This window comes from Anabrus simplex, chromosome 11 (genome assembly GCF_040414725.1).
Source record: "Anabrus simplex isolate iqAnaSimp1 chromosome 11, ASM4041472v1, whole genome shotgun sequence".
In the NCBI taxonomy this organism is placed as follows: domain Eukaryota; kingdom Metazoa; phylum Arthropoda; class Insecta; order Orthoptera; family Tettigoniidae; genus Anabrus; species Anabrus simplex.
The window spans coordinates 3,056,935-3,075,577 of NC_090275.1; the positions used below are offsets into that span (position 1 = coordinate 3,056,935).

The window sequence follows — 18,643 nt, forward strand, 5'->3', positions numbered from 1 at the left end:
TGGCCCTTCCTGACGTCAATTTCAGAGGAGTTAATAGGATGAAATAAATGACGTGATATGTGATAAATGATAGTAGCAAGGGAGAGGGTGAAACTCTGTGCCGGCACATGTCTTTTAGTGCCGGGAGTGTTCAGCTCGCCAGATGCAGACACCCGTGGGCGACCTGCGCGTCGTGATGAAGACGAAATATACACCCAGCCCCCGAGCCAGCCGAATTAACCAATATGATTAAAATTCCCGACCCTGCCGGGAATCGAACCCGGTACCCCTGTGACCAAAGGCCAGCGAACCTAACCATTCAGCCACGGAGGCCGGCACATAGTCTACCCCTGTCGAATAGCACCACGGAGTCCGCTCGAGGTTTAACGTCCCCATCACTGGCGGCATTTCTAGATATAGAAGGATCCTTCAGCAATACAACCTATGACTATGATCAAAGTATTAGAAAAGAGCAAGGTGAGTAAAACCGTCGTCAAATGGATTAAATCAATGTTAGACGGAAGGAAGATAAAAGCAACCCAGTTTGAAGAAACGCTGACGGTTAGAGCCACCCGAGGCAGTGCTCAGGGAGGAGTTCTTTCGCCTCGGCTGTGAAATCTCGTGGTGAACAAAATCATAGATCTGCTCAATGAACAGGGTTTCTATACGCACGGATACGCATATGACCTAGTGATTATGGTACGAGGTAAGGTGATGAGTGTTATCCAGGACCTCATGCAAAGATCACTCAACCTTGTGGAGAACTGGTGTCGGGAAGAACAAATATCAGTCAACCCGAACAAGAAAACTCTGGTCCCTTTTACAAGAGGGAGAAAATTAGAGGGAAAGAGATCACTGAAGCTCTTTGGGCAAGATATATATGGAAGAACAGGCACTGCACCTAGGTGTAGTGTTAGATAAAAATCTAACCTGGAATCCACATATAGAAAGGAACATAACCCGGGCCAAGAACTTGCTGTATGCATGTAAAAGAGCCGTTGAAGACATGGGGCCTAAGACCATCAATGGCAATGTGGATATACACAATGATCATTAGACCATTGATTGCCTATGCTGCAATCATTTGGTGGCAGAAAGTAATTCAAGGAAAAGTCAGCAGTAGATTGGATAGCTTACAGAGAATAGCATGCATAGCCATAACTGGGGCTATGAGAACTACGCCGACAGGAGCCTTGAATACTTTACTAGACCTCCCATCACTACGCAATTTCATAAAAGGACAAGCTAGAATGAGTTCATATAGATTGGCACAATCAGAGTGCTGGAATGCACAAAGACACAATCTAGGACACTGTAAAATTAACAGAGTAATAACAGAGGAAGTTCTACACATGCCTTCTGATCATATGATACCAAAGTACAACTTTAAAAAAACCGTTTGAGACTCAGATAATAAAAAAAAGGTAGACTGGGATATCAACAAATGCAATACTGAAAAAGGATATATGGTGTGGTGGAATGATGGCTCAGACTGTGGATGGCACAGGAGGAGGGATCAACGGGGGAAGACCCAGATGAGCCTGGGCAGACACACTACAGTCTTTCAAGCTGAAATGATAGCTATCACAACATGTCTTGAAGAAACTCTGAAAATGAACTACAGGAATAATAACATTTTCATTTTTACGGACAGCCAAGCGGCCATTAAGGCACTAGAGGCAGTCCGGATAATATCCAGAATTGTCTGGTATTGCCACTCACTTCTCCTGAAGCTCTCAAAATACAACATTGTCAAAATAATATCAGTACCAAGGCATGCAGGCATAGAAGGAAATGAAAAGGCAGATAAACTGGCCAGGAAAGGGGCAGAAACACATTTTGTAGGCCCAGAACCTGTATGCAGGATTTCCTATGGACAAGCTCCACACTACATAGGAAAATGGGTACAAAAGAAACAAATGGAAAACTGGAAAACTACTCAAGGATGCAGGCTTGCAAAGGAACTGATAAAAGGACCAAACAAGAAGCATACTAAACAACTGTTGAAACTCAACAGAGAAAATATAAGATGGGTAGTAGGACTGTTGACAGGACACTGCCATCTGAAAAAACATCTACATAGAATTGGAGCAAGAAGAGACAACATATGTAGGAAATGCAATGAAGCAGAGGAATCAGCTGAACACATACTTTTCGAATGTGAGGCGCTGGGTAGAATCAGACTCTCCACTCTAGGACTACCAGGTGAAGAGAGAGAAAAATTCAAGAAGACCCAGTAAGAACAACCTGCAGCTTTGTGAAGGGAGCAGGTATATCAAGGTGGGAATGAAGGAAAAACATGGTAGCAAAAGATCTTAGAGGTCGATGCTAATTAGGAACTAGTATTTAGACGCCCTATGAAGGAAAGAAGAACGTTCCCATCCGACGGACGAATCACGAGCAGTGTAATATGCCCTCACTCCATATGAGCAGTGCGGAGATGTTTGAAATTTAGTTCAGGGTTTTGGCACACAATCTAGTGATTAGAAATTGCACTCGCATATCACCACCTCTCCTACCTGCCGGCCAACATTCTGATGGTGAACACTTTTTCGACCAACGGGACTCGAAGCGGCTAACCACGGTGTCAGTTTAGACTTCAACGCCTTAACGATCATGGCCACCAGGCGGGCGAGTCGATAAGTCTGTGTAAGTATGCGAAATGTCTCAACATCTTAAAGGTTCAAGTCTACCATAACCGCAAGCAAAAGGCATCGAGCACGTTCACGAGCCTGTGAATATAGGATAGACAAGTCACTCTTGGCACAGAATAAGCAACTCATTTTCTCAAAACGCATTAATCTTTGTACAAGATTTCTGTATTTAAAAAATAAAACTAGTTTTCCTTGTTACGTAAAGTTAGAGCTTTTGTTCCTTCCTCTTCAAATAAATCGAGATTTTGCATTACAAAAATAAGATTGTTTGGCTTCGGGAAACAATGGATAGTAAGAATATTATTACGGTCCCCACACGCCTGAACTGCGAACACGTTTCTCTTTTAAACTGTGAGGGTCGAGTTGAAGAACATACGCTTTGCGTGCATGCGCTTCTTAATAGCATGTGGAAAATTTTATTACAATGACTTATCCTTTTGTCAAATTAAGTTCCCAGAAGGAAAGTACTCAGGCTCGTTTCAGCGCTGGTAATTTCACGACTGAAAAGGTGTAAAGAGCTCGAATGTCGTTGTGCGAGCGAACGAACATTTATACGGCCACTTTCCGGGAAAATGGAAACATGCTCCAGATAATAAAATTAAGTTAGACGATTTTCTACGTTTTTCTCGCAGACAGCATTGACTAAAAAACAAAAACGTGGCTGCTTACTGAAAATTTCAATACATAATTTTACGGATTTAAATATATTTGTTCAGGTTTTTATTCTCAATAATTGTGTTAATTGGTTTGCGTGGAAAATATAGCTGTACCGCTGAAATCACGTACTATTATTTGTTTAGCAACATTTTACGAGGTAACATCAGGAGCTAGGGAGAGAACAAACTGCTTCGCGTTCCGAAATGATGGACTCAATATTAGACATTTCTTCTTCGCCAACAGCTGACCCGCCTAATTTGGTGGCCGGAACTGTGTTGGAGTGGCTTTTACGCACTGTAAGAAAATCTTCGCTCCAATAACGCCGCTATGTTTGTCACGTGATGGCAAGAGTAAGCTAATTTGTCTTATCTGAAAAACCAAATAAATAAGCAGGCGCCATCTAGGCTACCTGCGCGTCCATTTCCACGCTCCGTTTCTCTTGGGCGATGTATTTTCGTCCGGTGAACACCAAATGTGCCACAAGAGTATTTTACATGCCCATATCGTAAACCATTAAGTGTCGAAAGGACTACCGCTGCCGGATTTGAAACCGCGATCTTCGGATCCGGACGCCGATCCACAGAGGAGCTACCCAAGTAAGCGCGGAAGTAGCTCGTGCAATGTGTTACACCGTCCAGTGGAGGTATCATCGACAAACTGTAACTCGCCAACCTTACTGTACTGTGCGACCGCCGGGAGTCTCTTTTGATTTGACGTCCGTAGGCGACCTGCGCGTCGTGATGACGATGAAATGATGAAGACGACATATACACCCAGCCCCCGTGCCAGCGAAATTAACCAATGATGGTTAAAATTCCCGACTCTGCTGAGAATCGAACCCGGAATCCCTGTGACCAAAGGCCAGCACGCTAACCATTTAGCCATAGAGCCGGACAATTGTAAATAATTCCGTTATTACTTGCTTAGTTACTAGTTTTTCTACCCTCAAAGGAAAGTTTTGAACTGTGATTGATTTCCGAATTATCACACAGGACTTGACATCTGTTAACTTCAACTGTGGCTTATAGTTATTTCCAAGTACAAGTTCGTGGGACTAATAAACCATATTTCCTTTTCCTGAAGTACTACCGAGCTTGGCAGTTCCAGTTCATGACGTGAGGTCTGCTCAAGCACGAGTGCACTGTTTGTTGTGAAGAGTTTAGACGCCTTCAGTGAATTGCAAGTCGTATAAACGTAACTTACAAGTTCCTGGACTCTTAATAGTAAACACAATTGTGACGATCCATCGAGCGGCACTAAGCAAGTGACCTTGCCCGAGGTCTATTCTCTTACAGCAAGCTCGCACGCGAATGTCCTAAAAATACAGCCAAACAGTTAGTACAAGAGTAATGATAGAGGTCTGGTTGGTTAGAAATGATAGAGGTCTGGTTGGTTAGAACCACGGGGCAGGTCTCGTAAACTGTTGGATGGCAAAATAGAAAGAAGCCTTCGAGAAGATTTGTAGCTGGACGAAAACTCCCCGACAGTATGTCCAACCATGATCCGTTTCTCTACGGGGTCAGGTATGAAGCCACATTTACGACCGGATGCCCTTTCTGACGTCAACGTTAATGAAATGATTGACGTTATCTATGTGCCGGCACGCAGCCGACTCCTGTCGAGTAGCACCAAAAGGTCTGCTCAAGGCTGAACGGCTGCATCCGACGGACGAATCTCCATGTGAACACTGCGGAGAAGTTTGGAATTGAATCCAGGCTTTGGCACGCAAACTAATGATTGGAAATTGTCTCCTACCCTGTTCAATCCCGGAGCGGAGAACTAAGACAACGTCGCAAACCTAACACCGGACGGATCGAAAGAGAATAAGAGTTGACCAATGGAGTGGAAGATGGAAGACAGGAGCCTAAAACAAGTAACTGGAAGCAATGCCGCCAGACCCATGGCTGCCAACCCTCACGCCCCCTGTAGAGCAACACCCACGGCATCTCCTGCCTGTCGTAAGAGGCGACAAAAAGAGGGCCCCACGGGCTCTTAACCTGGGAACGTGGGTTGGCGACCATGGAACTCTTAGCTGATTCTCAGCATTGCTCCCACTTGTGCCAGGCTCCTACCGACCTCCCTTGGTCAACTTGTTCTTTTGCGACCCTGATGCATTAGAGGGCCCTTTGTTTGGCCGATATCTTCATTCTTCGAAGTGTCGGATCCATTCTATTTTTTCTCTCTGATTAGTGTTATATAGAGGATGTACTTCCTCTTAATATAATAACCATCACCACCTGCCAAACTACGCGCTCAAAGTAGAGTCCCTGGAATTTACGCTTATAGGCACGTCTTGCTACAGGCTCGGGATACCGAGGATATATTCTACCGCTCGCACCCACCGCTGGGATAACACGTCTTACCCTACAATTAACCACATTTTACAATACTACTCTCTTGTAATTATAACCTTATAAATACAATTCTAGGGGGTCCACTGTCTGCACTGTTATTTATTTCGCCAAATTGATATATTTATCCGTTTTGGGTCAACCCGAGATCATATCAGTAGTTTTTACATTTCGTGTCTGTTTGTCCCAACATCACGGGTAAACGGCTGAATAGATCTCAACCAAACTTCAGATTTGGTGTCTACTCATCCAGGAACAGGTTTCGACACGCATATCATCTAAAAATAACTAAACTGACTGGGAGTTTATAGGAACACAAAGTTTTTTTTAAAAATTCTCTCTTACACTATTGATTATATGTCAACCAAACCTCATATTTAGAATCTACTCATTCAGGACCAGGATTTGATATGCATATCATTTAAAAATCACCGAAAGACTCGGGGTTTACGGGAAGACCAGATAAGTTTTTTCCAATTTTCTCTAACACTATTGATTATATTTCGACCAAACGTCATATTTAGAGTCTACTTAGCCAGGAGCAGGTTTAAATATACATAAAAATCACTGGACTGACTGGGGGTTTATAGGAAGACCAGAAGACGTTTCTTTTCAATTTCCTCTTACGCTATTGATTATATGTAAAAATCTGTGCACTACATGTGAAACGCCCCTTCATTTTAAGTAATTTATGTTATGTACATAATTTCGCTTACTATTCAAATTACGGAGAAAAATACTATTTTCTACGGGCGTCATGATCTGCAGCCAGTGACGGACACCCTCGCACACCCAGTTTTTTGAAGGATCCAGAACAGGAGAAAATCAGAGGATGCATAATATTTCTCTCGGCTTGAAAATTAACCCCACCTAATGTATCTGAACACCGAGGAAACACAAGGTAGAACTTTTCCTTTGATGTCTGTCTGTATATTCCGAAAGTAGAAAACTGGTAACGGGAAAAACTAAAGAGTCAGTTTACTCTTTACGGTAGGGCAGAGCCAGAGCGCCACGTCAGAGGTACAATATGCAACCTGAGAACAACTTCGGACCATGAACTGTACCGTGTCATATTTTCGTTACTGGTCCGGGCTGTCCTGGGAAAATATTTTAACATGTCGCATTAAACGTGTGAATAGAGCGATGTAATCCTCTGCAAATTCCCGTACGAGGAACGTGTACAAATGCTAGTTACAATTATTATAATTACCCAAAAATTGTTGAGTATGAGAAAAATGACGGTTTGATAGAAATGGGCGAACAAGAAATAATCTCGTGCCGTGACCTCACAGAACTATCATGGAGTATTTTGTGTTTCCTCTATCAGAGTTGCCGTACAGTGGATGTCGAACCATACAAACATGCTCTTTATATTTTGGTTTTCATTTCTACATCCGGATCTTAGGATTGCCACCTTTTGGGGTCGAAATGTCTGGACGCCTAATGTTGGGGCGCGGGGACAAATTTAGGGCATACTTTTCATTTTTGCTGGGGTGGTTGTTGCTGCTGCGATCTTTTCAAGGTATATTTGTGATCGCCTTCAGATGAAATTCCATACACATCATCCTATAGTTCAACCTCACAAGAAGTTCACTCTTAGTGTACACCGATACAGATTTTTAATTACTGAAAGCACTCCTTCAACCGAAGCATTGCCACTGGACCGACTAAAAAGCTCCACCTGCTTCGGATCCGTTGCCATAGTATCCTTTATGAGGTCTTGGGACACTGCAGCCATCAACTGTTTTACTTCACAATATTTTTCAGACCATAAAATGTTACTTAATCTGAAGTACTGCAGTGTTTGAAAGGCAAGGAATCGAAGTCGAACCATTTTTATATATTTTGCCATACATCTACCATCGTACTTCGTTGGCCACTATCTACATGTATCTTCTCGTAGCCAATCTTGTCTAAAAGTACACAATCGCGTTAATTTCTTTTCCTCGCGGTACTTTCTTTTTTTGTCATATTCACTGCTGCTCTGTTCATGTCACCCTTTTGTCTATTTTCACTAAACGTTTTATTCAATTTAATTAAAGCACAGAAAAAACAAAACTACATATAAAATTAACGTTAACAATAACGCATTGCACTCGGATAAGGCGAACAATAAACATCGAATACTACAGCGTAACGGCAGGAATGTGCCCTTTACCTAATATAATACAATTAATACAAATGAATTACTAGTCTACCAACACAGAATCTGATAAAATATAGACTTAACGTCGTGTCTAGACGCTGAAAATCAGTCAAAATCTGCATAGCCCAGACAAAATATGTCCGCGAGGCAACCCTACGGCATTTCTTCTTATGTTAACAGCCTTTCAATTGTGTTTTCGTCCAGGATAACAGCGTTTGTGATTTTCTGTTTGTACATATCATGGAAGTGCACCTGAATAAAATATGGAGCGGCGGGCTCACGAAAATAACCCTATGATGACAAGCTCAGACGTACCGTACACGTTTGGACTGTTTCCAATATGCCCACGTGCACAGATATTTTTGTAGGTGGGAGATTCCAATATTCTATAAACAACACAGATGTCAGATACATATTAAAACAGCCGGTTGACAAGAGACACGACTCGCAACTAACATCTTACATATGTGGACATCAAAGAGGTTGGACTTCATTAACTACTGTAGGAGTACGTGTGGTTTTGAATGAGATACAGAGCCAGTTGTATAGTTGTTGACTGATTAGTTTTGTAATTTCAGCAGTATTGCCATATAGCAGAGACCTCAAGCCCCCACGAAAAATGTTTGGGAGGGGCTGAATCCCCTCAAACCCACTGAACTATTGAAGATGGTGCTGAAGTTTCTACAGCAGAATTCATTCTCGATTCAGAGAAAAGACAGAACACCTACCTGAGGACAACAATGGCACCTGAATTATCCTGCATTCCTGAATGTTCAGCGCAAGGAGGCCGACTCTTTGGACACGTATCCTACAGCTAAGGAAGTTATTTCTGCTGGCTTTTACGAGAAAAAAATCTATACTTTCTTGCAATGTGAACAAATTTAAAGCAACAAATTAAGGAAAAACTGTATTTATCGTCTGTTTATTGCTTTACATGTTTCCTCTTCTAGAGACTGAAAACCAAGTCTAGGGAAGTGTATAGGCGACAGCCCCAACATGAAGTTGGCGCCACTCGTCAACTTGTTTTATGGCGAGATCTTCTGTACTCCCCCTCCATTACACTAGCCGCGGGCTATCACATCTATTTACTACTTTCTCAGCATCACAAATATTTACAAATCAAAACAGATTTTTTCATGCATTTGAACCGACACAAAATACTGATAGCTCTCCAAATTTTTTAAAAAAAAGGTAAGGTACGGATAGCAAAGACAGGTATGTTGATTACAAAATTGTGGTTTCATGCCCTCTACCAGACTACCAAAATCGGGCGTATACTGTGACAGGGTCAGTCTCGAACTATGCAAATACAGCAGGGTTGCCAACCTCTGAATTCCAAAGTATCGTAGCGAGTCTTCAAAAATATGTATGTGTTATCAATACTATCGAAAGTTTTTGAACACAAAATGTCCCTATAGATTACCAGTTTCCTGAACGTTGATTGTCATTGTCTGGATGTATTGTTCTCGGCGCAGTTGCAATCAGAGGTATAAAGATGATCCGATAGTCTTTGAGAAGTAATTAAATCGCAGTGTAAGACAAGACATGAGATCAAAGGTCGATTTTTAACAGAATCGTATCTTTGCTTTAGTAGTATAATGGGAGAGTTCTGCCGCCTCCTCCCGCGGGAAATTTGAATTCTGGCGGGAAATTTGAATTTTTGGCGGGAGATTTTAATTTTTGGCGGGAGATTTGAATTTGTAAACAAAGCCACGTGCTTTTGACAGCTGTCATCGACAACAACGCATCGCTAACCTCACTGCTGCCATCTTGACGGGCCTAAACCCCAGTAGTGCCAACTTAACCTAACTAGCACGCAGTAAACAAAGCCACGTGTTTTTTGACAGCCACGTGCTTTTTGACAGACAACAACGCATCGCTAACCTCACTGCTGCCATCTTGACGGGCCTAAACCTCAGTAGTGCCAACTTAACCTAACTAGCGTGAGGTAAACAAAGCCACGTGTTTTTTGACAGCCACGTGCTTTTTGACAGACAACACATCGCTAACCTCAGTACTGCCATCTTGACGGGCCTAAACCTTAGTGGTACCAACTTAACGTAACTAGCGTGTGGTAAACAAAGCCACGTGCTTTTTGACAGCTGTCATCCACCATCTTTAAACCACAGAGCACTGTGCTGCCCTCGTTATCGCAGTAGCTGCAAATACGTCACCTGTCATCCGCAGTGCTGTCATCTTGACGGGTCCAAACCTTAGTGCTACCAACTTAACCTAACTAGCGCGAGGTAAACAAAGCCACGTGTTTTTGACAGCTGTCATCCGCCATCTTTAATCTATAGAGCACAGTGCTGCCCTCTTTAGCTACTTACCTTTGAAATGTGGTGGCGGATAATTTGAGAAATGCTTTTTGACAGCAGCCATCTTTAATCTAGAGAGCACCGTGCTGCCCTCTTTAGCTGGATACCTGTGGTGGCAGGCAATTCCACATGACAGCAGCCATCTTTAATCAAGGGAGCACCGTGCTGCCCTCTATGTGGTGGCGGCAAATTCTACATGCTCTTGCTTGGAAACAAACTCACGCGCTTTTATGACAGACGTCATCCGCCATCTTTAATCAACAGAGCACAGTGCTGCCATCTTTAGCTAGATACCTTTGAAATGTGGTGGCGGCAAATTCCACGTGCTCTTGTTTGGAAACAAACTCACGTGCTTTTTTGACAGCTACCATCCGCCATCTTTAATCAACAGAGCATAGTGCTGCCCTCTTTAGTTTGAAAATGTGGTGGCGGCAAATTCCACGTGCTCTTGTTTGGAAACAAAGCCATGTGCTTTTTTTTGACAGGTGTCATCTGCCATCTTTAATCAACAGAGCACCGTGCTGCTATCATGCGGGTAATTTCGTCAGCTGTCATACGCCATCTTTAATCTACAGAGAACAGTGCTGCACTCTATGTGGTGGTGGTAAATTCCACGTACTCTTGTTTGGAAACAAATTCTATGTGCTCTTCAGCTGTCATCCACCATCTTTAATCAAGAGAGCACCGTGCTGCCCTATTTGTGGTGGCGGATAATTTGAAAAATTCTTTTCGACAAGCAGCCATCTTTAATCCAGAGAGAACAGTGCTGCCCTCTTTAGCTACTTACCTTTGAGGCGGTTAATTTGAAAAATTCTATTTGAAAAGCCGCCATCTTTAATGAAAAGAGCATCGTGGTGCTATCTTGCGGGTAATTTTTTTACGTCACAGCTGTCATCCACCATCTTGCATTGCTAACCTTAGTGCTGCCCTCTTTAGCTACTTACCTTTGAAAAAAAAATCTATTTGACAAGCTGTCACCCGCCATCTTGCATCGCAAACCTCAGTGCTGCACTCTATGTGGTGGTGGATAATTTGAAAAAATCTTTATGACAAGCAGTCATCTTTAATCCAGAGAGAACAGTGCTACCATCTTTAGCTACCGCCATCTTACATCGCTTACCTCGATGCTGCACTCTTTAGTTGAAATGTGGTGGCGGTAAATTCGAACAAGTTTAATCACGCATCGGGAAAGCTAGAGTAAGCACGTGCTGCAGTGATGACGTCATCATGCATGTTTAGACTTGTCCGTTTTCTTAAGAGTAAGTCGGTGTAAAGCAATGCAATAAGTACAACATTTTTTGAATGCGATCAAATATTTATTTACAAATGTACTACAACAGTGTTCGTTTTTGCTTCTGACAAGGTTGGTGTGCTTCTTAACAACGTATGCTTCTGAAATGCCTCCTGCAACATTCAAATTAAACAAAACATTTAGAAATATATTTTACTAAGTATGTTATGCTTTACAGAGAAGATCATATACTTCTTACCTTGCTGTTATTCCTTTTCGGAAGGATCATCATCATCATCATCATCATCATCATCATAAGGTACTAGAGAAAGTTCATTCATACACTGTGTACAGTGTTCAATCCTCGGATTTGGTCCATCCCAATCATCATCACCATTTTCTCCTCGATGCTTGTAATGTCGTTCACAAGTTCTGCATAAAGCTACTTCGATCGACATCTTACTGTGTAGAGGAAGGATGTCCCAAAAATTATGTACGTAAGAGGCAGCGTACGTATATAAAAATCCCGGTGGTAAGTATTGAATAAGATGTTTCGGCATCGACGATCTATGTTTATAGAACATCTTAATAGCCTCACTCACTCGTGAAACATAAATAAGATGTTGCGTATGAGCATGCAAACAGCATGCACATTTACAGTTTTCTTCCATAGCGTACGATGTCGAAGCACACACTAATGAAAATGATAAAGATCTATTCTTATTTATAGTCTCGTAACGATATTCGTTAGCGGATGGTAAGTAACATCACTCATATGAATAAGACAATAGGCTGCTGTGTTAGGAGGAATGTTTTCAAATGTTTCAAATTCTAAACGAATATCAACTGGAGATTCTTTTATAGATTCTTCATGATAAGAGCAGTCTATAACTACAATCGGAGCTTTATTTTTAAATTCTTGAGGTGTAAATAGCGGACGATCTTCTTTCTGATAATACGATGATTGAAATTTACAAAACATGTCATAGAGCATCCCAAACTTATTTTTCTCAAAGTTAATGTCAATGTTTTCGTAGGGATACGTAATTCCGTTGAGATATAGTCTAACGTGTCTTAATTTACAGTGATCAAACAGTGAGCTATCTTTTTCGTGATTGAATTTACGATTAGTTTGAAATCCAAGAATAATGTACAAGGGCTTCTCAGTAAAACGTGATGTTTTAACAGCCCAGCTATGCTTGTTTGTAGGTGGTAACACAGGATATTCATGCAGCTCCCAACTTCTAAAACGTATAGGTAATGGTGTATCATTTTCTACAATCTTGAGCAATCGAAGTTTTTCACGATCAGATAAGGTTACATGTGGAATCCGCCACAGTATACGATGCAGTGTTATTTTCGATTCTACTGGTGTTTCTACTGCTTTAAGAGAATTGTAATCACTTCGATCACGGATTAGAATAAGCTCTTGTTTTGCGTTGATTATAATACGTGTAAAGTCTTCTGCGAATCCAAAAACATGTTTCAGTGATAACATACCCGTAAAAGTTCCATCCTCATTAATCATCCAGTTGTTAGTAGCTTTTGGACACCATCCAGCCATCCGCAAAAGATTACTTTCTTCATCACAGAAAGAAGGGTAGAGTTTCATTGCACTTGTAATACCAAAATTCTTCGTTCGATCTATTTCAACATTATTTACTTCATATCGCGCTTCAGAAAAGAGAAAAGTTAGAGCATGGTTGTTTAGTTGTGAAGTGCTTGGTCCACTTCCATCAGACTTTTCTAGTCGTCCTTCAATATAGAGGTAGCTTTCGTGGGGTAAGGTGTAAACATCTTGCTGATTAATAATAAAATGAATTTCATCATTGTTATTTAATCCAAACGTAAAAGGTTGATAGGAATGAAGCTCACTTCGTACTACACCTTCACGACTTTCTACTGTATTCGTAATGTCTAGCATTTCTTCCATTCTGTTGTAGTAGTGTATATCCTAAATCTTGGAGTATCTGCTTATGGGTATCTGTTAACTCGATGAGTCTCTGCACACATGTACTATGTCTTCGGAATGTACACCGTGTTTTATAGATGGTTTTCATACTGGTTTAAGATGTAGTTTGTAAGCTACGTACGCGTGCTGATCTAAATGAATAAGCTGATTATGTTTATTTACAAGTCTAGGAGTAATATTGCTAATGTGTTTTACAGACACAGGATGATAAAGAACTACTGCTGGTTTCTCACAAATAGTATATCCACGTTCCTCTGTAACAATAAAGTCGTGCAGGACGTGCGAAGGTTGTAGATTACTATTCAAGTCTGTAATAATATTACAAGTAATGTTCACATTATAATCATCGAAGAGTTTTATAGGCTGATCAGACTCGTAACGTACGTTCGGTAGGAGCTCCCTCGATGAAAATCCAAGCAGTGGTCCAATCGAATCAGGTTGTGATTTGAAGTCAATCATAAATGATGATTCAATAACACATTTATGTGTAATGTTGCTTATAGCGATTGAGAACTTGTAATTATGATTACTAAAACTATCTTCCCCAAACTTATCAATTAACGTACTTTCAATATAGTCGTGAATATCGTCTACTGTATAACTACCTGAGGGTAGTGTTAGCACATACTCATCGTAATAGAACTTGTTTAAACCATCACGCACATTATAGATTTTATTGTAGCTTTCAAACGATACTAGTCCAAGACTATGCGGCTGATAACCAAGTTCGATTGGTGGATTAAAATAGACGGTTGTTTCAGGTCCTTCTCCACGTACAGCAAACGTTCTGTCACTGTTCGTCATCACGTAGACACTAATGCACTTTCTCTACTGTCTGGGTTTGATATAAGAACATAAGACATAATCGTCCGCACATGCGTGTATTAAAGTTTTGCACACGGTTTTTATTGTAAACAATGTCTGCACTGCTTCCGAAATAACGCATGAGCTCAAAAGGAGGAGGTAAATCTCCATAGCTATCAACATACCATACTTTAGATTTACGTTTTACATAAGCAACGTAATGAGTTCCAGGTCCACGACTGTCGTCCAAGTTAATTACGGCACTTTCACGTTCACGTGGGCGCACTGGTAGTTGATCGCGCATATACACTCCTCGAAAATAATGAATTCCTAGTTGTTTAGCAAACGTAAAAACTTCATGCGTTAGAGCTCGATATGGCAGTGCATTCAGTAGACGTTTTTTGGAGAAATGTAGATACCAAGCCCTTTCTTGTATGGCGCTAGCTTCATGTTCACACCTTTGCCTCGTAACGCAATTGCCTCCATCGTCTTGTTATGACGTTCACTCTCTTTCAACTGTTGTTTCGCTTCTTCTACAGCTTTGACAGTTCTCGCTACAGCACTAGCAGCACCTAGCAATGGCCCTAAAGCTGCTAAGCCAGCAAACAGCGCAGGAAGAAATCCTCCTCGTTTTGGTACAGGAATAATTCGTGCACGTTTACTAAATATTGCTCTGCACTTTGGAGAAATTCTCGCTCTTGCTGCGCGTAACGCCTTAGTAATAGCTACACGAGGATTGTATTCCCCTCGAATAGCTTTTTGCGCAGCCTTTATAACATCTTTCCATCCAACAGTTGTTACCTTCTTCTTCTTCTTCTTCATGTCGTTTGGATATCGTTTCACCATGCTGGACACGACTTTACTAGTCAAGAGCAAATCATAAACTAACCGTTGCCTCTTGTTTCGTTTAATATATATATATTACTATTACGTATTTTATGATTCAGTTATCATGAAGATTATAAAGCAGCAAGACACGCTACCTGTTACCGACATTGTACCACATCTCTTACCTAGTTCTAGTACAACTACAAGAAAACGTCATGGAACGTTGTTTCCTTTTACTGTTCGATGTATTATATCAGGTCCGTCGGGATGCGGTAAAACAAATCTTTTACTCACACTTATTACATCTGTAAATGGTGTACGCTTCGAGAATATTTACGTTTTCGCAAAGTCACTCTATCAGCCGCTATATACTATTCTACAAACTGTAATGCACGATCTAGTTAAAGATGGAATAAGATATTTTACATTTAATTCGCATGAGCAAGTACCATCACCAGACGATGTGCTTCCTAATTATCTTATGATCTTTGATGATGTCGCAACAGAACAGCAAAACGTTATTCGTGCATTCTTTAGTATGGGTCGGCATAAATATGTTGATTGCATCTATTTGTGCCAAACCTATTCTCGTGTGCCTAAGCAGTTGATACGCGACAACGCAAATGTTATTGTGCTTTTTCGGCAAGATGAGCGCAACATGCGACATGTGTATAACGATCATGTTAACACTGATATGACATTCGATGACTTTAAACGTATGTGTGCTAAATGTTGGTCATTACACCGTTACAGCTTTTTAGTTATTGATAAAGAAAGTGATGTACAGCATGGACGATATCGCATGGGTTTCGATCATTTTATATGCATTAACACAGAATTACAGTAACTACTTGATTAAAAACCATCATCATGTTCACATCTAGCAAGGAGATCACAAAACATATCATCCAAGCTCGAAACAATATTCGACGGAAATTTAAGGAGCTTAAACGTATTCAAGCAGACACGGATTTATTTTTAAAAACACAACTAAGTACACCACTCAAAGAAATTTTTAATTCTACTTCATTACCGCAGTCTACTTCAAGTTTTGCTTCTATGCAAACATCATATCATAAAGAGAAGCATGAAGAAGATACGGAAGAGAAGAAGCAGGATGTAGATCAAGAAGAGGAAGAGGAAGATAAAGAAGGAGAAGAAGAACTTAATGATACATCACCATCTAAGCGTGTTGAGTTTTTAACCACAGGTGTTATTGCAGAAACACGTACTACATCGACGCAAAATCTACCATCTTTGTCTGAGGTTATGATTTCACCAGAGTATCGCAATCAGTTTTGAACTTTTATTCAAGATACCTATGGATCTCTCTTTGCACCTTATATAGAAAAACTTTTTACAGGACAAACTGACACTACCTACGGTATTCGCTACGAAGATGACTGTTTCCGGATAGGAAAGTCAAATGTTAAGATTAATAGCAACAAACTCATTGTAAAAGGTGTTACCTATAAACCTACGAAAGGACTCTTAGAACTTCTTTTCTCACGAATACCTGACAAGGATATAATTTTACAAGATGATCTTAAAAAATATAAAGCAATACTTTTTGCTACTGACGCAACACGACGTAATTACAAGAGAACAGAAGCTGTAAATGCGAATAAGAGTTACAAGTATCGTGAGTTTATTTCTAAGCTGTTTCCGACTGCACGTAGTCTAGATGTTATCTACAAGCCTTTGTTGCCGTATGTGGATGTAAGATACTGGAATGACCCAAACTTACTCGTTGAACGATTACAACTTTTAAGAGCATCGCAAGAGGCTGGTCATACTGGTCACGGAGCAGAAATTCTAGAAATAGAAAGAGAACTACGTTATGCCGGTATTATTTTGTAATGGCTCGTCAAGAGAAGATCTCACCTGTAAAGGTAAACATCGCTCATGAGTTACATAAACCAGCACGTCGCACCTACTGTCGCAGACGCGTTATTACACGAGGAAAAGATGATCTCTGGCAAGCAGACTTAGTAGAAATGATTCGTTATGCATCTAGTAATAAGGGGTATAAGTATCTACTTACTGTTATCGATGTGTACTCGAAGTTTGCTTTTGCACAACCCGTGCGTTCTAAAACAGCAGCTCAAGTTAAAGAAGCATTTAAACATATTGTTGAAGAATCGAAACGCTGCCCAAGGCTTCTTCAAACTGATCAAGGTAAAGAGTTTTACAACAAGGATTTTTCTTCTTACCTCAAGTTACTTGGCATTCAACACTACTCTACGTTCAGTAATCTCAAGGCAAGTGTTGTAGAACGCTTTAATCGTACACTCAAAACAATGATGTGGCGAGAATTTACAGCGCAAGGTTCATATCGTTGGATTGATCTGCTACCTAGACTTTTATCTACCTACAACGATACACCTCATCGCACTATCGGAACAAAGCCACGTCTTGGTACAAAGAATACACCTCGTATAAATGCTATTCATCTTGTAATTAAAAACAGCTGATCCACGTCGCCATCGCTTTAAAGAAGGTGATTTCGTTCGCATCAGCAAACACAAGTCTATCTTTGCAAAAGGATACACACCTAACTGGAACACTGAAATTTTTCAAATCAGAAGTGTTAAGCTTACTAATCCAGTTACGTATTTACTTCGCGATCTCAGAGGACAGCCTATTGAAGGAGGATTCTACATCGAAGAACTGCAGAAAACAAAATATCCTGATCACTATTTAGTTGAACGTGTTATTCGACGTCGTGGCAATAAACTGTATGTTAAATGGCTTGGTTTTAATAACAGCTTTAATTCATGGATTAATAAAGAGGATGTACTTTAAATCTTATGTGTGTTTTCTTTTAATCCTCTACGTTTCCTTTCTTCTAGGTCACTAGGACATGCTGTAGGATTAAACAACACCTGTAATATGTTTTGACAATTCATATTTATTTTAGAATATATATATACATTTTTACCCTTTGTTTATTTTGCGGTCTTTGTCACTCAGTTTTCGTTTTATTACACCAACAACGACAAGTGCTGCTATATTCTTCTGAGCAGCTAAAGCACTAGGTAATAACACACACACACATACACACAGCATAACTGTACGAAGCAGATTTTAACAGCTACACGACATACTCTATGCAGCATGTAACTACGTGTCAGGCGAACGTGTTCTAGGGGCGCAGGGGAGATGAAGCACGAAGAAAAGAAGATCAATCACTCTATTGATGAGTCCACGCCCAACATGCTTCCTCATCTTTCTCCCAGCACGTTTCTTCACCTTTTCCTTGTTTACTCTCTCCACAGCCATGATAAGTGTTTATAAGCGAAGACAACTCGTTAGTTTTAGGTCCGTGATACAGTTTAATTAGTTGACATGTACGGCACTGTCTCACAGAAGGTCGTCTACCTAAACTCACGTGTTCATGATGTAAACTACACGTTTGAAGCTCTGACAAAACAGGATCTTGAGTCCACTCACGAGGCACCTTATCCCAAATCTTCTTTACAGCATTCGCAGCTACATTAACCAAAAATGCCTTTGGTAATGCATTTAACACTTCTTCAGTAAAAGTGTTTAGTTTCTTTTTGCATGCATAAAACTTTACGATCGCCTTTTCAACTGCGTTACACTTAGTATCTGTTAGAAATGACATGATGTCTTTACTCTAGAAATGTTTCTTTTACACGAAGGTTATTTCGACACTGCAGTTTACATATGTTGTTCACTT

At 40.7% G+C, this 18,643-nt stretch overlaps 1 protein-coding gene across 10 annotated transcripts in view; it reads right to left on the minus strand.

The window, feature by feature from the left end:
- beta-Spec (spectrin beta chain) overlaps positions 1 to 18,643 on the minus strand; it is a 636,597-nt gene that overhangs the window by 494,387 nt on the left and 123,567 nt on the right. The gene's annotated exons all lie outside the window — the stretch shown is intronic.